This window comes from Mauremys mutica, chromosome 2 (genome assembly GCF_020497125.1).
Source record: "Mauremys mutica isolate MM-2020 ecotype Southern chromosome 2, ASM2049712v1, whole genome shotgun sequence".
Lineage (NCBI taxonomy): Eukaryota > Metazoa > Chordata > Testudines > Geoemydidae > Mauremys > Mauremys mutica.
Genome location: NC_059073.1, coordinates 154,013,711 through 154,034,893, shown reverse-complemented (window position 1 = coordinate 154,034,893; position 21,183 = coordinate 154,013,711). Strand labels below are relative to the sequence as shown.

General features: G+C 40.1%; 1 protein-coding gene across 16 annotated transcripts in view; it reads right to left on the bottom strand.

The window, feature by feature from the left end:
* Positions 1–21,183, bottom strand: part of CDH18 (cadherin 18) — a 644,661-nt gene that overhangs the window by 420,081 nt on the left and 203,397 nt on the right. The window contains exon 1 of one of the 16 annotated variants that reach the window (XM_045007554.1): positions 15,114–15,224. The exons of the other annotated variants lie outside the window; for them this stretch is intronic. The gene's annotated coding sequence lies outside the window, so the exon portion shown is untranslated. Of the gene's footprint in view, positions 1–15,113; positions 15,225–21,183 lie in introns of those variants that run through there. 16 annotated transcript variants of the gene reach the window in all.

Genomic DNA, 21,183 nt, shown 5'->3' with positions numbered 1-21,183 from the left:
ATTACCGCCAGAGAAAGGGAAGAGCCTAGAAGATGTAAAAGGAAACTTAGTTTGATAGCATCCTGTCTGCCAAGAACTCACTTATCAATGGCTGGGATGTGAAATCCTCATTTCTGTATTGTTCTATCCCTGTAGTCTCCACTTCCCTATTGTTTGTCTGTATAATCTCTGTCTGGTTCTGTGATTGTTTCTGTCTGCTGTATAATTAATTTTTTTGGGTGTAAACCAATTAAGGTGGTGAGATATAATTGGTTAAATAACCATGTTACAATATATTAAGATTGGTCAGTTAAATTTCAGTAAAATGATTAGTTGAGGTATAGCTAAGCAGAACTCAAGTTTTACTACATAGTCTGCAGTCAATCAGGAAGTAAGCGGGGGGGAATGGGAACAGGGAATGGGGGTGGGGGAATTGGAATCGTGTTTCGCTAAGGGGGGGAATGGGAACAGGGACACAGACAAGGCTCTGTGGTGTCAGAGCTGGGAAGGGGGACACTGAGGAAGGAAACTGGAATCATGCTTGCTGGAAGTTCACCCCAATAATCATCTAATTGTTTGCACCTTCGAACTTTGGGTGTTGTTGCTCTCTGTTCATGCGAGAAGGACCAGGGAAATGAGATGGTGAAGGAATAAGCCCCCTAACAGACACCACCTCCATACAAAAGCCCTCTGCTAGGTTGCAAGGCGAGGTTGCCAGCAGGAGACTTGAGTGTTCAGGTCCAGCCAAAGGGAGACCAGAGAGAACAGAGGAATGTCTCAGGATAGGGATATAACTTGAAGCATTAGCATATTTTGGCCTGATGAGTGGGCTTAGTCCTTGGGCCAGGAAGTACTGGGTAAATGTTTCAAGCCCTGCTTTCTTTCATATGATGTCCTACAAATATTTTGTAAACATTAGTAAGCCTTGTAACCCTCCTTGTGAGGTATGGTATCCACTTATAGATGGGTTCCCTGGGTCACACAAAAATTAAGTGACTCACACACAGTAACTCTGCGTAAATAAAATACCCTCCTGTGCAGAGAGACAGCATGTGACGTATGCACCACTTAAGCCCTATGTTGAGTTCCAAAATATTTTTCACTCATGCTTCAGAAAACGTCAACTTCATACAGAGACAAAGGCTGCAAAATTATAAATGACTGAAAACAGGAGGATATGATAGAATCTTTTATCTGACTTTAACTGACACTTCTTAACCATACTTCAAGATACTACCACTGCTATAACCATACTTCAAGATTAGCAAAAGCCAGCCTTAGTTTTGCCCTTCTTTCCTTATGTCCTTTCAAAAATATAAGTCATGTCTCACCAATTCATTAGAATTCTTCGAGGATGTCAAAAAGCATGTGAGTAAAGATAATCAGGTCTATATAGTGTTCTTGGAGTTTCAGAAAGCTTTTGACAAGTTCCCTTACAAAGGCTCTTTAGGAAACGAAGAAACCATGGGATAAGAATAAAGGTCCTCTCGTGGATCAGTAAGAGATTAAAAGATAGGTTACAAATAATAAGACTAAATGGTCAGTTTTCACAATGGAAAGAGATAAATAGCAGTGTCCCACAAGGATCTGTACTGGGACCTGTGCTGTTCAACATATTAATTAATGATCTGAAAAGGGGAGTGAACAGCAAAATGATAAAGTTTGCAGATGATACAAAATTATTCAATACAGTTAAGTGAAGAGTTGCAAAGGGATCTCACAAAACAGAACGACTGGACAACAACATGGCAGATGTAATTCAATGTTGATAAATGCAAAGTAATGCATATTGGAAAAAATAATGCCAACTATAGGTATATAATGATTGGTTCTAAATTAGTTGTTCCCTCTCAAGGAATAGATCTAGAAGTGACCATGGATAGTTCTCTGAAAACTTCAGCTGTGTGTTCAGCAGCAGTCAAAATGACAACAAAATGTTAGATATTATTAGGAAAGAGATAGAAAATAAGACAGAAAATATCATAATGCCACTATATACAACCATGGTGCACCCACATCTTGAATACCATGTGCAGTTCTGGTCACTCCATCTCAAAAAGGATATAGTGGAACTGGAAAAGGTCCAGAGAAGGGCAATAAAGGTGAAAGGTATGGAACGGCTTCCACACGAAGAGAGACTAAAAAGAGTAAAGCTGTTCACCTTAGAAAGGAGACGAGTAAGGAGGGACATAATAGAGGTCTATAAAAATCATGAATGGTGTGGAAGAAGTGAATAAAAAGTGTTATTTACCATTTTCCACAATACAAAAACCAGGGGTCACCCAATGAAATGAATAAGCAGCAAGTTTGATAAAAAATAAGAGGAAGTACTTTTTAACACAGCACCCAGTTAATCTGAACTCATTGGCATGTGATGTTGCAATGGTCAAAAGTATAACTGGGTTCACAAAATAACTAAATATATTCATGGAGGATAGGTCCATCAATGGCTATTTGGCAATATGGTCAGAGATGCAACCCCATGCTCTGGGTGACCCTAAATCTCTGACTGCCAGAAGCCAGGAGAGAAAGAGATGGATGGATCACTCCTACAAATGCCCTATGTTGTACACTGCCACAAAAGCTCAGGTGTTGGCCACTTTTGGAAACAGGATACTGGGCTAGATGGACCATTGGTCTCACCTAGTATTGCTGTTCTTTTGTTCTTATCTTAAACAACACTTCTTTTTTACCTTACTGAATTATTTGTTTCATGTCTTTCATCCTTTCCATTCCTGCTTTAAAACAAAAAAAAAAAGAATATTGCTTAGATCACTGACCAGCATTGCAAAGAATGCATACAAAAGTCCCTTTTGCGGAGTATGCTGTATATCTAGATAGGCAGGAGCTAAGTGCCACCTACTGCCATCAGTCTATGGGCTAGATTTTCAGCTGCAACAAAGTACACTCAAGACAGCTGGAGCAGGCATATGTGTCTTCAAGCTACTTCCTTTAAGGCTCCTTGATCTTAGGGCTGATCAAGGTGCATTTGCACCTGTGACTCCAAGGGGCCATTCTGGAACAAGAATCTGAGCCAAGGCTCTAGTTCCCATGTGTGCAGCTCCCATTAGTGGCATTAATAGAAGGTAAAATAGATTCTTTAAAGAGTCATCTGTTTATCTGAATTTACTAGAAGTGCAACTTTTAAATTAAGAACATCAAGCATACCTTCAGTTTCTTAGAGGCTATCCAACTGCAATACACAGAAAAAATGTTTTTGGGGTTTTTTTTGGTTATTTAATTTTAATTCTGCTAAAATTTCTACATTTCCAAATATTCTGCACTATTTTGTTTCTCTGGGCTGATGGTGCTGTGGTTGAGATTCCTGCAAGGAAGTAAGCAAAGAATGAGGTGCTGAGTGACCAAAAGTTTATATTAAGTGTTGATATGGTGTGCAGAGGATCCAGGTTATATAAATAATGTTACTAAATTTTCCTCTGGCTGGTGTCTAGTTGTCACTGTTTATCTGTATTAACACTTCAAAGTATATAAATCCAAAGTTAAATAAGTTTAAATATGAATGATGTCTCACACTGAGCTCTAAATTATGCTCAATTCACATACGTTCTTTTAAATGAGTATACTGAAGAGCTAAAAGCAAGGTTTATTGAATGGGTTTGATTTGTAAAACTACTCACTCTTCATCTGATCCAAAATGCAACAGCAAGGATTTGGAGATAGGCACTTTAGTAGGCATTTCTAAAGTTGGAAAAAGTAACCTACTGCTTTTAAAAACAATTGCAAATACTTACAAATGTGTCAGAGAGCTTGTACACATGTCATAGGATGTCTGGTGCCATCGACTTGAATAGGACATAGGCATACAGGCATTCTTGAGTTTTGTTCTGCAGGAGAGTTGCAAAACTCATGAAATATAATAAACTCCACAGTGAATAAGGCAAGATCTCATTGTAATTTAACGAGCGATAATTAGCATTCGAATGGTCCTATGGAATGAAACTCATTGCAGTTCTGAGAATGGGATACACTTTTTTTCCCTTTTTTTTAGGTGGATGGCAACCTTTCTAATATCGGTTCAAAACTAGAAAGTGTGTAGATATATGTGAATGTGGGACTGGGTTTTGACCAAACACACCAGTTATTTATCAAGTCAAGCCAAACTGACTCCAGTTGCACATCAGTTCATTATTAGATTCTGGAACTTGGTATTCACCTGAACTCACTTTAGTGTAACAAAGCTCAAGTTTATTGGCCATCCAGGCACACAACAAGCCCTACACATTCATCGAGGCTTTCTTCTGCTCTGGTTGCTTAAGGGATATTTGCATAGCTGCCAAATTTATGGGCTGACCCTGTAGATCACTGGTTTTCAGAGTCATTTTCAAGGAAATCCCCTATGACTGGCTGTCCTTCCCTCCACCTCCACCTCCTGGGTAAAGGCAGCCAATGAGAGTAACTTTAAACACTGCTGTGTTTTCTTATCCCTCAGCACATGGAGCAGGCAGTGCTCCCTCTCACCCTCTTAAAGGACCAGGATTGCCCCAAGGAGCTCAGCCTTCCTGCTTTTCATCTGGGCTGCCATTGCCCAGTTCTGCCCCCTCTCTGGCCTAGAATGATGGAGTAAAGTCAGGGAAATAAAGGAATTCCCTCTTGATCTCCACATACTGGGTGGAGGGGGATGTGGCAGGAAGATGCCCCAACCCAGTGACCTCACCCAAACTCAGGAAAGGAATGAGGGAGCAGATCAGATGAGGAAGAAGCAGAAGCCCAGAACTGAGGAGGACATCATAGAATAATAGAATATCAGGGTTAGAAGGGACCGCAGGTCGTCATCTAGGCCAATCCCCTGCTCAAAGCAGGACCAATCCCCAGACAGATTTTTGCCCCAGTTCCCCAAATGGCCCCCTCAAGGATTGAATTTACATCCGTGGGCTTAGCAGGCCAATGCTCAAACCACTGAGCTATCCCTCTTCCCCCTCAGGAGCATCAGGAGCAGGAGAAGAATCTGAACAGGTATGGTTGGGAGGCACAATTGGTGCTGGGCTGTGTGGGGGAGAGGGGAATTGACTAATTCATGGGGAGACAGACTGTATTACAGGTAGAATGGTCCAAAAATGGTAACTGTTTTTTATGAATTTATTTATTTATTTATTGGAATGTTTTGTTTTTAGTTTTCAGAAACCATTTCCTACCGTCATATTTTCTTTCATTTTCCCCTTGTTTTTCCCCTTCTCCAGTACTCACCAAAAAGAGTCAGAGAGAAAATGGGGAAAATGAATATTTTTTTAAAAAATCATTAAAAATGTGGTATTTTGAGTTAAACAAAAATAGAAAAATGGCCAGAGTTCCTCAATGAAATGGTTATAAGAAGTTTTTTAACTTGGGCAAAACAATGTATTTTCCCCTAATCTCATTCTCTGAAACAGTTTAAAACTTTTTTTTGCAGAAACTTAAAGAAAAAACCAGCCACAAATAAAAAAATAAATAAATAAAGCCTGAGGAAGACCCCAACATGGTAAATTTCAAGCCAAATGGTTGCAACTTGGCAAAGTTATCAGGGACTGAGAACAGAGTCACATAAAGGAAAGTGCCAGGAAACTTTAAGTATAGCTAGTTTTTAGCAGAAGCATGACATCTTTAATTAAAGATTAATCTTTGTTCTTGGAGAGTCCAGGCCAATCCAGGATGGTTGGCAACTCTAAGCATAACAGAGTAGGGATATAAATCTCTATTAAATTGCATAGGACTTTTCCATAATGGAAGGAAAACATCAAGAAAGTTTTAATGGTAACGAAAATATCTGTCAAAGGTCAGTACTATTAAAAGCATTCCACAGCTGAACAGCCCTGGGGTTAGCAGTACTGTATAAAACAGCTTAGTGACAGTTATGATAGTAATGCTGCAAGGTAAGAGGGAGAGAGGGAGAAGATGGATTTATAATCTGGAAGAATCCTATGGACAAAACCCATTATTATATGATGATTTCCATTATTCACCGAGCTAAAAAAGTTGTCACTCTGAGGTCCTTCCTTCTTTTTTCTTTTTTAAATGTGTTGGAATACATTTGTTGGGACAAGGAGTACAATGTGATCACAATTGGCATGTCTGAATGTTGTATATTACATACATTTGATTGTCCTCTACGTCCCCACCTCCAAACCCTCTATAAAGGTTTCTTATACAAAGCTGTGTTGGATTTTAAGCCTCAATCCTATACCCACTGAAATCACTGGGGGGGTGAAAGATCCAGCCCCCATGTTTCTTTAGCAACTTTCAAAGAAGGTTTTAGATGTTTTACAATTTTGTAAAAAAAACCAAAATTTTTAAAATGTCGCTTTTAAAAGAAGCTTATCCCATGTCACTGCAGAAGACACTGCTAACTGAATTGATTTATTTTACACCTTGCACCATACAGTTACAAAAATAAGTCACATCACTTTAAGTTGAAAAGCTTAACTCCAAGCTGAATATCTCTAAACTGAATACAAGAAATCTTGTTTTAATTAATTACAAATGCATGTAGAGTATGTCCTCTTCATCAGCAAAGTGTGAAAATTACATATAACAAATGATGTATAGCTTTTCTATGACTCCAGTAATAAGGCCTATTATTTATTAGCAAGAACAAAATTTGAAACATAAAAGTAGTAATGATTCAGGATTTTAACCCAGCTATAAATTACAGTTTTCTTCTTTAATTTTAAATATTGGCATTTTCCTCAGTCAGTTAGATAACATGCTATGGTGCTGCTCATGTGCCCTAGTTTATTTCACCTTTCCTGAAAGCCAAGATTTTACACTTAGAAGAGTCAGCACTTCCATAGTGCTAATGCCATATATCAGTGTTAAAAATACCATCTTAGAATCAAATGAAATCTTTCTCACTACAGGACAAGCCATAGTAGCCAGCTTTCTTTCAGCAGGATATACACTCTATACATACACACACACTGAATGAATGTCAATCAGTGCAACTGCTATCTAGATATTCCTGTTATATTTACCAAGAAATGTTAAAACAAAACAAAAATAGTTCATCCAAGCATAATCAACCTTTTTCATGCTCCTCCAGCAAAATTGGATCTATTGCTATGGATAAAATGTATTATATAAAAACACAACCTAGTCTTCTGCACCAGCTGGAATGTCCCTCATTTATCAAACAACACAACTTTTTTTTTCGTGTGTGTGTGTGTGTGTGTGTGTGTGTGTGTGTGTGTGTGTGTGTGTGTTATGGTGACCAGACAACAAGTGTGAAAAATCGGGACAGGGGGTGGGGGTAATAGGAGCCTATATAAGAAAAAGATCCAAAAATCGGGATTGTCCCTATAAAATCGGGACATCTGGTCACCCTAGTGTGTGTTATTTAAAAAAAAAGTCACAGGACATGATACAATTAAACACAAGGGTTACATTCTGTATTCACACTCTTGTAGCCACATTGAAAGATTTACTTGAATGCAGTGGTTGGTAGAATTTCACCCAGTAAGGAAAGCTGAAAACAGAAGCAAACTTATTTCTACAACTAGAACTAAAATGTCAAAACAGTCCACACATTCCAAACAGCCACAGGAATTGATTGGTGAAAAAAAACTTTGCTCATCATTAGTCTGATATTTGTTTTAATTTTTCCCCCTGTCAAATTTTCCTCCAGATTCCTGATTAAACTCTGAGGATGTATCCATTATTTCCTGCTTTAACCTTCATTGCCCTACATTGTCACCTCAATTCTTTCAGCTTAGGAGATCTGGAAGCAACATTTATTTTTTTCAAAGTTAAAAAAATCCGCTTTATGGCTACAAGTGCTACTCCGTTATCAACCAATGGCACTGCTATTGTGAAACATAAGACATGCACTGTCTCTTGGGGCAAAGAATTTCAATTCATAGTTCTCTCAGTCTTTGCAAGGAGTGATACAAGATGCAAATCCAGGTCTCCTGCATTGTATTATATAACATTGACACTAGGTTAAGTGATCCATTCATTTAATTATTAATTATTATTATTATTATTTTAGATAAAATCATTTAGTGTAATTGTGAAGATAAAAGTTTCCTTCTTTGAAAATAAACATATTGGCCCTTTTAAACATTCTGAGAAAGAGATCATTATTCAGCTACACACTGTAAGCAGTACCTTATAAATGTGTTTACTAGTAACAAACACTCTTTTCTTAGTGGCATTATCATTGCATTTTTTAAAAGCTGATACTCTCTTCTCCCCTCCACCAATGTATTTTCAGTTAAAGAATGACTATATTAATGATCATTCATTGTGAAATGATACAGTATGTGATACACCAGTGAAAAATCACTAGTGACCTGGCAAAATGAAAACATATAACCCTCTAATAGGAACACTGCCTAGAGAAAATCCCCTATCTCTAATCTATTTTTCCTATGTTGCAACTGCCTAGTAGAGTAACAGATCTAAAGCATAGACTGAGTTTATAAGATACAAATAATATGGGTGAAATTGTCAGTCAAATGAAATAGCAAAAGGCATGGAAGGCACTCAAATACTGTTGTTATTAATTAACTGGGCTTTAGAAACACTACAAACTGCAGTTAACGTCTGCCAACTAGCCCAGTTTTGTTTGAAACCATCACCACAGAAAACCTGCAGCCTTTTCTTGGCTCCTGCTTGCTGATTCGCTTTAAAATTTAACAAATGTAATGATGCTTCTGTCTTGTATTAAAAAAAATCTCTAAGTGCTCTAAAAACATTAATTAATTCACAGATAAAAATTTACTTAACCTGGAGTTAAAGTTGAGGTAAAGACAAAAATATGTTTTATCGTATCTTTCAAGAATATCTGTGTTTAGAAAAAGCAAATATCTATCAAAAAGCCAGAGATTAGCAATTAAGGTTGTGCTTCTTAAACAAGACTTTAATTTTCATGCAGTAGCAGCCACGACCTTAACTCTGCCCAATAGAGGCAAAACAACCAAAAAATCTAGTTTCTATAATTCCAGCAACAATGTACGTCAGTATAACTAATACAATGCAAAAACATTACCTTTGGAGATCTCAATCATTTTTATATCCATTTTCATAACACTAAGTTTGGAGGCTTGCAAGTGTTGCTACATCATACATCAACTAACTAATAAATTACAGTATCAACTTGCTTCATGTTACATTTGTAATAATAATTATTTTCTTCGCACTTTTTAAAGCTTTAAGTTAACATAAAACATTAATTTCTTTGTTAATCTTCTGATCTACCACCAGCTAGGGTGATCAGGTGTCCAGTTTTTTACTGGAACATCCGGTTGAAAAGGAACCCTGGCGGCTCCGGTCAGCACCACCAATTGGGCCGTTAAAATCTCGCTCAGCAGTGCTGTGGTGTTAAGGCAGATTAGTCCCTATCTGTCCTGGGGCACTGCACTGCGCCCCAGAAGCAGCCATCAGCTCCGTCTCCTATGCAGGGGGAGCATGGGCTCCGCGCGCTGCCCGTGCACTGGCTCCACACTCTGACCGGTAGCCAGCCAAGGTAAGCCCACACCCCAACCCCGAACCCCAACCCCCTGTTCCAGGCCAGAGCCCCCCCCCAAGCTGGAGCCCCCTCCTGTACCCCAAACACCTCATCTCTGGCCCCACTTCAGAGTCTGCACCCTCATTTAGAGCCCTCACCCCCTCCCGCACCCCAACCTCCTGCCCCCGCCCAGTGAAAGTGATTGAGGGTGGGGGAGGGCAAGCCACTGAGGGAGGGGGAATGTAGAGAGCAGGGGCGGGGCCTCAGGAAGGGATGGGGTTAGGTGTTTGGTTTTGTGCAATTAGAAAGCTGGCAATCCTACCACCAGCACATCATACTTTTCCTTTCCATACTTTTAAATTTCTTCTCACTCTGCTTCTCCCCTCTTTCCTTCTCCACTGCTTTCCTGCTCTACTGGCAATATCCCCTCAATCTTCAAGATCTCCCTCATCTCCCTCCCACATACACACTTGCTGCAGACCTCTCAAGAGCCAAAAGAAGTGAGCACGTTAGCAGATTCACAGGATGAACATACTGAGGCTAGCAGTCAAATGGGGTGGAGGCGTTCCCCCTGTGGTCACTGATTAAAGAAATTATTGCAATTAATGTAATTTTAATTGTCTCCCATTCTCTGTTCCCATGCTAGGATCTTTCAAAAAAAATTAAGAATTTATTTTCTAACTGTAGAGTCACTTTTTTTGTGAGTTTGTGTCTTAATTTACCATCAGCTTGTCTGATTAACTCCAGGCTTAAGCACACATTGTCCTTTCTCCATTGAAAAGCCTATCTAGCAATTGCTTTATGCACTGAAGTTGAGATCTGTCTCTGCAAGAAAAAAGGTGACTACACACTTTTTTTTGTTGGGGGGGTAAATTAAGCTTTGGTCTCCTTAAATAGTCAGTCAGTGCCCTATATTAAACTTTTTGAAGCCAACAATATATTGCAATATTTCTAATTAAAAAGTTAAACTCTTTTATAATTTGATTCATAGGCACTGACTTCTGCTCCTGTCGGTGGGTGCTCAACCTCACTTTGCCCCCGGCCCCCACCCCTTCCATGAGGTCCCGCCCCTGCCCTGCCCCCATTCCAACCCCTTCCCCAAAGTCTCCGCCCCAACCCCACCACCTCCCTCTCTGCCCCTATTCTGACTTCTTCCCTAAATCCCCACCCCCGCCTCGTCCCCGCCTCCGCTCCTGAGCATGCCATGTTCCCACTCCTCCCCCTCCATGCCGGCACTTGCTACACTGCCAAACAGCTGTTTGGCAGTGGCCAGGTGGGAAGCACTGGGAGGAAGAGCAGGGATGCAGCGCACTCAGGGTGGAGGCAGAGGAGGAGGTGGGGCGGTGGGGGGGAACTTGGCTGCTGGTGGGTGCAGAGCACCCACTAATTTTTCACCATGGGTGCTCCAGCCCTGGAGCACCCATGGAGTTGGTGCCTATGATTTGATTGTAATCAAGTAATCTTTGGCCATGTTAACTACTCTTCAGTGAGGGGAATCCAGGGAACTATGTTTTCTCTTCTTCTCTTTGCTTTGTCCCGAAGGTGGCAAAAAAAATTACATTATTAGTATTTTGGGGAACACCTATTTTTTGAACATGAATTAACCTTTTCCATGTCTCTTCACATTTGGGGGAAAATCTTCAGTCCCAGACCTAAATCCACCAATTTTGTGGCCCATATTCCTTCATTTGGTAGAAATTTAGGGTAAAATTGGTCTTATAATGGAAACTCAATCACAACCTTAATTTTGAAGCTGCTTACACTCCATAATTAAGCATCAGGGAATCCCTATAAAATATTTACATATTATTTATATTCATTTTATAGATGAAGAAACTGAGGCATAGAAAGATTAAAGACAACACAGTGAGATTACGGACAATATGGACAAATACAAAGTACTACACTTAGGAAGGAAAAAATCAAATGCACAAATGCAAATTGGGAAAGAACTGCCCTTCAAGGAGTACTGCAGAAAAGGATCTGGAGGTTACAGTGGATCACAAACTAAATATGAGTCAATAATGTCATATTGTTCAAAAAAAAAAGGCAAAACATCATTCTAGACTGTATGAGCAGGAGAGTTATAATTCTTCCACACTGCTCAGCCTGATAAGGCCTCAATTAGACCACCATGTCCCATATTGGGCATCACATTTTGGGAAAGATGTGGGCAAATTGGAGAAAGTCCAGAGGAGAGCAACAAAAATGATTAAAGACCTAGAAAAGAAGATATTCGAGGAAAGATGGAAAATAATGGGTTTGTTTAGTCTGGAGCAGAGAATACTGAGGGGAGACATGATAATAATCTTCAAGTACATGAAAGGTTGTTATAAAGAAGAGATAGATAAAATGTTCTCCTTAACCACTCAGGACAGGACAAGTAATTGGCTTACACTGCAGCAAGGGAGCTTTAGGTTGGACATTAGTAAAAGCTTCCTAACTGTAAAAGTAGTTAAGCACTGTAACAAATTACCTAAGAAGGTTGTGGACTCTCCATCATTAGAGGTTTATAAGAACAGGTTAGACAAACAGCTGTTAGGGAGAGTCTCTTGATAATACTTAATCCTGCCTCAGTGCAGGGGACTGGACTAGATGACCTACTAAGGTCTGTTCCAGTCCTAAATTTCTATCATTCTATGACCATGTGACTTCTCCAAGTTCACACAGCAAATTGATGGCAGAATCTGGAGCAGAATCCAAGAGTCCTGACTCTTATTGTTATCACTAGACCATACTCCCTTTCCTTTAAGCTCCTACATTGCTGACCCATAACATGTGTCTCCCACTAAAGTCTCAAACCAAATTCTAGCTGTTTTTTTATACATTGGATTATGTAAACTACTATATGCACTACCATTTCCTTTGAATCATTTATGTATATGACATAGTGGGTGTCCAACACTATGAATAGAATATATTTTATTGATTTGCTTGTTACCTCTTCCCACCACCACTTTGTTTCTTGTCAGTCTCCACCCCCATGTTCAGTACAGTTAAGAATGCTGTGCCACAGTGTGTCATTATAGCTAATCTAGTGTAGGCCTTCTTGGTGTGTGTGTGTGTGTGTGTGTGTGTGTGTGTGTGTGTGTGTGTGTGTGTGTGTGTGTGTGTGTGTGTGTGTGTGTGTGTGTGTGTGTGTGTGTGTGTGTGTGTGTGTATGTATGACTTATTGGTACCTGTCCAGTTTGATGTGGTCTGTTCAGAACATTGATCATGCCCGGTAGTTCAATGCCACTAGCACATTAACAGAATACTAATTCTTAACTGAAGTAGGATTTTAGGGAACAGAAGCATACCTTTTCATGTCCATCAAACCCTATTCATTAGACTCTGAAGGAGGTTAAATATTACAATATTACAGCTGAAATCCAAAACCATCTGCTTGACAAATCCAATTTTTAAATTATTTTTATTTTTGTTTATAAATTAACGATTGTCACTAAACCCAGTAAATAACTTTAAAATCAGGAGAAAAGAATAGGATAGGGAAAATGTCAATGTATATTTAAAACCAAAAATCCTTTTCTAATGTAGACTGTCTCCCAAACTACACTAAGTTAGGCAAATTGACCATATACTGCAGATGAGTCAGTAACAGTACACATACATTTTTGGCACGCGCACACACACACACACAGCATTTTGGACTTGATAGTAAACTGCTTGAGACAGAGTCACAGCATAGTTCTAGTTTAGGAACTCAAGACTATAGTATGAAATTGCCCAGGGAATTAATATGGGTAGAATGTAATTACCCAAGTTGGCATTTTGCCAGAATAGCAGGGTCAGCACTCCTACTCTTCTGAAGTCCCAAAGGATCTTTAACATCTGCAGGTGATCAGGAGTTTTGTTCTGTCTCTGATCTGTAAGATCTCCAGCAGCACAGTGCCCCCTAACATCACGCTGGTGCACTGGATCAATACTGACCTAAAAAGAAGAGTGCCATCTGTTTGTTACCTATACATATGTTCCTGCTCATGGGTTTTTGATGGTTTTTACAGCAGAAATGAAACAGGAAGTGAGTCATTAGTGCTAGTCAGCAAGATCACTGGGGATTTTAACCACTCAGGAAGCATAAAAATATTCTACCAGACACAATGCTTTATGTAAGTAGATCGGCCATGTGGAAGGGGAACTGTATCTTGACTTGAAATCCTATAAAACATTTACTTAATGCATATCCAAGAAAAGCTTGAGTAAATTATTCTAGGTGATATTCTAAGGTGGTAAATACCAACAGGGTAAATTAGCTTTGGATAAAGTAAAGTTATTTTTTCTAAATGTGTCCTTTTCCCTACCCAGATGGACACTATGCCAAATACACGTTAAAATCTTACACTAGTTTAATATCTCCCCTGAAGACATGTGTTTACTATCATAAAGGAGAACAACAATTACTGTGAAAGGAAAGCTTCCCTGTGGTTTCAGACAACCGTATTTGATTGACTGCAGCATAGAAAATAAAGCTTTTAAAACACCGGAGCTATGTTTAGAGTTCTGGATGAAGAACAAAATCTCTACCTTAAATAGAGTCAGTGATGCTATCCCCTGAGCTAACTGAAGTCCATGCTCATTTTACCTTTCCTTTTCACCACTTTCCTCTGAGCAAGGGAAAACTGATGGGGCATCACTGCTCTTGTAGTGGGTTGTATCCCAAGTCCCAATTTAGCCCACAAAGTACATATAAAAGAAGTATGCATACTAGATTACAAAGTCTGACTCTGAAATGCATTACTATTTCTTTACACTTGTGACAAGTAAGTGGCTTCCCCACCCTCTTGCCCTTTCTCAGTGGTGTCACTCATGCAGACAAACACAGTCACACATGCACACAGGTTCAATGCCACCTTGTTTTCAGAATACACGTTAGTGAAGTCATATTGATGAACTCCTTCCTTGCTAAAACCCTCAATTCCAAAACCCTGCGGAAGTGCGATTGGCAAAATCATTGAGTGAGCTAAAGTAATGCTGAATCATATATTTTTTTTGTCCATTAGCACAAGTGGTGTGTGTGGGGGGGGGGGGTGGGAAATGAAGGGAGATCTCATTTCTGGCTGTGCATTGTTTACAGTGCCCTTTACAAGAAGTAAAAGTTTAGGCACTGCTTAAGCTTTAACAAGCAGCTACAGTTAAAACCATGACAAGAGCCCTGTTCTACTGCAATTTCAGTGCTCAGAGATCATGTAATGTTACGGGTACTGGAAAGACTGATTAAAATCACTGTTCAAATATCATATGTAATGTTCCTGCTATACAATCTCACATGGTTTGCCTTTTTATATATATTAAGGTACATATATAAATGAGTTCTGATCTAAAGCACATGAATGTGATCACCGTTAAAATGCATCTGCACATTTTTCTCACAAGTTATACAGCAGAAATGTAGGTATTGTTCAGACATTCACAGATAAATGCACACAGAGAACACAGCTATATTTTTATCCTTATATTTTGTAGGTTGCACTGCAATATTCTTGGATAAGCAAACACAATTCTAAAATATCACGAGGGTATGACTTACACATAAGAGTTAACTTTAAGATAAGCATATTATAGGCTGTGGATCTACTGCTATAGCAATATTTCACAAAATATTGTTGACACTGGTTAGAAGACTGTGTTAGCAGCACCATAGTCCAGAAATATTAATGTTGCTACATATTAAAGTGTCATTTTATTTAAGCCTTACCTTGGCTGACTTGCCCTAACTGGTGACAAGGAACTTAATTTATAAGAAGCAAATGGGGACTTTTCTCAGTGCTCGCAGCACAGCTGCTCCCAGTCCTCAGAGAGGCACACGACTCCAGCTCTGTGTACCTCCAAACCCCTCAGCTCATATGCTCTGCTTCTGCAGTTCATGAGAGCTTCTCTGATTGGCTGGCATTGCCTGTCTGCCTGATCCTCTCCCTCTCTCTCTCCTTTTTGCCCCCCTTGTTTTCCTTTCTTAAGCACTTCAGTGCTGTGCAAATTCTAGAGCGTACAGTGTTGGTCCCCCTTTAGCCCTTTCAGCAAAGTCATCTTGCATGAAACATAAAAAAGAAAACATATATCTTAGCTCAGCATCACTGCAAAAAAAGCACCCTTTGGTACTAGAGCTCTGGAAAAATGACAGCTCAGTGGCAGTTAGCCCATAAATTCAGTGCAGGAGAGGGAGGGGACAGCAGAAAGAAGGGGCTTGGCTGTCAGATCGATTGGGAGTGCACAGAAGGAGTGTACAAGGGAAAGCACGCAGTAAGGCATTGGTTGGCAACCTGGTAATAAATTTTCATATTTCGGTGCAAAGTCGTCACAGCCAGCTAAACATTCAACTGCTGGCTCATTCATCAGCGATCCACATGATCTGATGGTGGCTGAGAGATTCAACTTGAGTGATGTCCTTTAATGTCTTATTCCAGTCTAGCCAGGGCACAGATAGCTCACCCCCCTCCAGGTCAGCCCTGTATATTTAAAGAAGAATAGATATGGATTTTCTGCCCTTCAACACCCCCTCCTTTATGTTATTCTACTATAAACTGAAACTCTGTAGGTATTTTGTTGCCTCAGACAGCTCTGTGTCAGGACACACTGGCTTCATGAAAAATTTATTCCAGAATCCGTGTCTTCTTTAACACCTTCAGTCCAAACACAGACATACCCATCCACCCCAAGATAAATAGCATTGGCCTGATCCAGGTTTTAGATAATGGAGTGAACAAGTGCCAGATGCTGCTTACCCAACCTGCTGTGGGCAATCCATAAGAAATGTAATTACCATATAAGTGGCAACTCTGGCACATAGACTGTTGGCAGTCAGAGATCCTGTCTTTAGCCTCTGGGTAGCAGCTTGAACTGGGATGGGTGGACAGATTAAATTGAATATGCTGAAGTTACACAAGGAGGAAAAATAGGAGAGAAAAAAATATCTCCTAGTGAAACAAAAAATGCAGTTGCTCTAGACTGGGTAAAGGAGAGATGACATGAGAAATTCTACAATTTAATGTAATGGGACTAAATGCCGATATCCTGAATTAAATGCAGGGAACAGCAGAATTGTGTCTTTGGGATATACATTTTAAAGACGCGTGCAACTTGTGGAGGAATATTGAAGCCAAAAGGAGTTAGGAGTTTGGATTTGGGAAATCTAAACTCGCAGAAGGAAGTGAAACAGAAACTGTTTCCATCTGCTATTTGTGTGTTCTCTGGCTTGCAACAGCAGCACATGTGAATCAATGCTTTAATGTTCAGTATTTCTGCATGCCCTCTCTCATGCAGCTTCAGTTCTGAATGAACTAGGTTTTATATTTCTCCAGATTCAGATTTTTTGTTTTTAATTCAGCTCTTTTTGTTGTTGCTGTGTTTCAAATCTCCCCCATCACGAAGGGGTAGGAGTGGATGTGTGTGTGAAAAAAACAAAGCAAAGCACAACAAAATAAACAAAACATTTTACTCTTTAACGGGTGATACAGCTTCATTTAAAAAAAAATCACACTAGGACATTCTCTAGAAATGCCGTACTCAGTATATTTCACTGCCTTTAGTAATAAGAGACAAAATGTTTGTCTGCCTGTCTGCCTCTGAAGCATTTGTTGAGATGCCGCCAATATGCAACCTGGGGACAGACTTGAAAACAAAATTGTAAGTCTTCCCTAGTGGTTTTCACTGGCTAAGATAGAACTAAGCACATCCACTGGACATTCATAATGTAAGTCAACAAGCATTTGCTACTGTACTGAGTAGTACACTAGGATGACATGCAGAGGGGACTATTGATAATGCCAAAGAGCGGTATACAAATTCCATAAGAGAGTTTACAAGTTGAGGATCTCTATGTTTTCTGCGACAAAGAGTCCTGTGGCACCTTATAGATAACAGACATACTAGAGCATAAGCTTTCGTGGGTGAATACCCACTTCGTCAGATGCATGCATGCATGCATGCTTATGCCCCAATACGTCTGTTAGTCTATAAGGTGCCACAGGACTCTGTGTTGCTTTTTACAGATCCAGACTAACACAGCTACCCCTCTGATACTTGACTCTATGTTTTCTGACATTATACAGACTTCACTCAGGAAACATCAATGTAAAAAGTTTACAGGGAGCACAGCAAGATGCATTGGTATAAAATTATTAGAAATGTTCTGAACAATTTGGAATTATTAGGGGGCTCCTGGGAGGAAAGGGACAGTCTGCCTTTCAGACTTTTCTTCCATTCTGGAGTTTATAAGGAGAATCAAAAGGAGCAAACAGCCCACCTATATAAAATCAAGTAATTTGTGTGAGATGCTCAAAGATGATTGCAGAAAAACATATAATATATCAGTCACTGGAATTTATTACTGCGCTAATCTCTGAGACTGAGAGAACTGGCATTGCCAATGCCAAGTTCCTATTTGTATTACTTTGAGCGTGTTGAAAGAATCCTTTCATTGAGTGATATATACATACCTAAGTGATACATACCTACCTATGAATCTAATCCAAAATTCATGGAAGACCCACTACTGAAATATGAAAGATAAAATTAGTGTCCTGGATTGTGACAGTACTATCAGAGGTTTTCCCAGGGAAATTTAGGCATATCACATTCAAGTAATCCTATACATAATTTTATCTCAAGAGTCCAGTAGGCTCCTGTACTTTTTAATTCTCAAAAGGTAGAAACTCCTCCTGCAGACTACATTCAGAAAGTTCCTTTTGTGAACTCATGAGATTGTGCCAATCATCACACAAAAAACCTGTGCTTTTTAGAATTTCCAGCGTAAGGGCTTGTTATACGGTACTTCTAAGAGTAACGCTGAAATAGAGGTTTCTAGTTGTGAAGTAGAACATGCAGCTCTTCACTGCAGCACTAATCCTGTTCGTTAACATTAAAAAAGAAAACATGCAGTATTTCACCTCTGGGATATTTTTGTTCTTTATTGTATAACATGGGGTGGGCAAACTACAGCCCATGGGCTGAATCCGGCCCATGAGACATTTTAAGCCGGGGTGGGGGCAACACTTCACGGCTCCCAAAAGCCAAGCCATGGCCCTGCTCCGAGAGTTGGAGGCTGCTCCAAGCCTAGGAGCCAGGGAAGGGACATGCCACTGCTTCCAGGAGCTGCTTGAGGTAAGCACTGCTCAGAGCCTGCAACCCTGAGCCTCTCCCCATGCCCCAACCCCCAGCCCTGATCCCCACCCCCCTGCTCTCCAAACCCCTCAATCCCAGCCTGGAGCACCCTCCTGCACCCCAAACCTCTCATCCCCAGCCCCACCCCAGAACCTGCAACCCCAGCCAGAACCTACACTCCTTCCCACACCCCTGCCCCAGCCCTGATCCCCCTCTAAACCCCTCAGTCCCAGCCCACAGCACTCTGCTACACCCAAAACTCCTCATCCCCAGCCCCACCCCAGAGCCCACACCCCCAACCAGAGCCCTCACCCCCTCCTGTATGCCAACCCCAATTTTGTGAGCATTCATAGACTCATAGATATTAAGGTCAGATGGGACCATTATGATCATGGCCTGCCATATAATTTCTATTCCCCGATGTGGCCCTTGGGCCAAAAAGTTTGCCCACCCCTGGTTTAACAGATCTAGTTAACCATTTGCAGAATAGTTCTAATTTATCTCTCTCTTTGCTGTTGCTTATTATGCTAAATGTATTGATCATCTTGCAGTTAACTGCTAGAGAACAGATCATTCAGCAAATATTAAAACAGTTATAAAAAGACTGAATCTTTCATTAGTAAATAAAGTAATAACAAATCAGGGTCATTTACAGATTGCAAACTGCCAGCACCTCAGGGAGGTTCAGAAAGGCTAATCATTGGCAGAATGATGCTGCCAGTTCAACTTCACATTTTTAAATGTGCACCGTGTACAGCAGCAGACAAAGAAACTTAACACTTTTGTTGCCAAGGATCTCACCACTGCTTCTAGGGTTTCTACTGTTAGTATGACATTAACACCAGGGAAAGACCCGCTCCCTCCCCTTATTTTTTGTTGTTGTTGAAACTTTTCAGTTTTATAAGAACAGTTAGAAATTATTCCTTCTTTCCAGAAGTCACAAGGCCTTTTTGTTGTTTTAGCATCAATCTACTTTAACACACCAAAAGGAATGAGATTGCCATCTCTGAAAATGAATGAAACTAGCTCTTTAAATAATAGTGTTTTTCGTGGTTGTGGGCAGAGCAAAATGTTTGACTGGACTCCACCATAATTTTTGTCCTCTGCTCTAATGCATAACAACAGCCAGCCACATCTGTACGTCTGTCTATCATACTGATGTCTCTCTCCTTTCATTATCTTACTTCTTATGTCATCAACACTTTTTTAACCCATTCATCCCCATTTACAAGACCTTGCCAAGTTACTGACATACATAAGAACAAAACAATAGATGTCAATGTACAGCACAGCATTTCAATGGGATGGTCACTAATTATTATTACCCTCAACTTGTTGTTTGATATTCATATTTGTTGTATATTGTTTTAATTAAATTCTAATGTCCTCTAGACAGTATTTTCCCATGAGCTTTGACATCTCCTAGCATGATGAGGCCTGTATCCTGATTAAGACCTCTGGGAACTAACGTAATACAAATAATAATACTCTTTAAAGTCTTTTTACATATTACTATAGTATAGTGTATACATTAATGTACCACCTCCATCAAAGATTACTATGGGCCTAATACTGCCCCCATTAAAATCAATGGGAGTAAGGGGTTTCAATTTTGGTTAGATGTATTCCGAGAGGTTACATCACATGACATATTAATCTTTAATTAAAGATTAATCTTTAACTCCTGGAGACTCCAGGACATTCCTGGAGGATTGCCAACCCATTGGGAGTTCTTTCATTGACCTCAGTGCAAAAAAGGCCCTAACATTGCAGGCACACTTATCACAGCTTTGGAGCAGACCATGCATCTCTCCCCTAACCAATATTTCTTCAGGACTTAGAGCATATTTTATTTGTCTAGAAAATACATACCACATTTTGGGTTCTGTAGAAATAATAAAAGAATAATTATTCTAAGAATAGGACCGGCTCCAGCTTGTTTGCTGACCCAAGTGGTGAAGAAAAAAAAAAAGAAACTGATTGAGCTACCATCAAAGTGCCGCAGACAATTGAAGAGAGGGAGTGAAGGACCCGCCGCCGAATTGCCGCCGAAGACCCAGACGTGCTGCCCCAGCAACTGATGGAGTGCCACCCCTTTCTACTGGCCGCCCCAGGCACCTGCTTCCTTCGCTGGTTCCTGGAGCTGGCTGTGTCTAAGAAGACATGAGGGGCATGGATTTGATATCACTACTCAAAATACCTAACACATGCTTCACACTGCAGTTCGTCTCAACTTGGCATTTCACATTTCTCACTGAAGTTTCATCTCTCCAACCCACTACTTGCCTAGAAGCAAACTTAGCCTCAAGCAAGAGAAAAGAGGAAAAATAATAAGTGAAAATAGTAACCACAGCTAGTGCAGAGATCCTCCAAAGTCTCTGGTCAACATTTTCACATCCGAGTTTGTAAAATTTTCATAAGTACTGAGCTTTTGCAGTTCCCATGGATTACCAGGTGATTGTCACTCCTGAAAACTAGGCTACATTTATTTAGAGGTCCAAATAGGTGTAGGCACCCTATACTAGAGGAGCCTCTGAACTTAATTGGGAGTGTTCCATTTGGGAAGATCCTTTGTGCTGCAATCCAGCCTTGGAGACCATAACTCCCATGATGCCTTTGGGGGGGGGAGGGAGAGAGAGACTTCCTCTCCCAGGGAGTGCAGGGAGAGA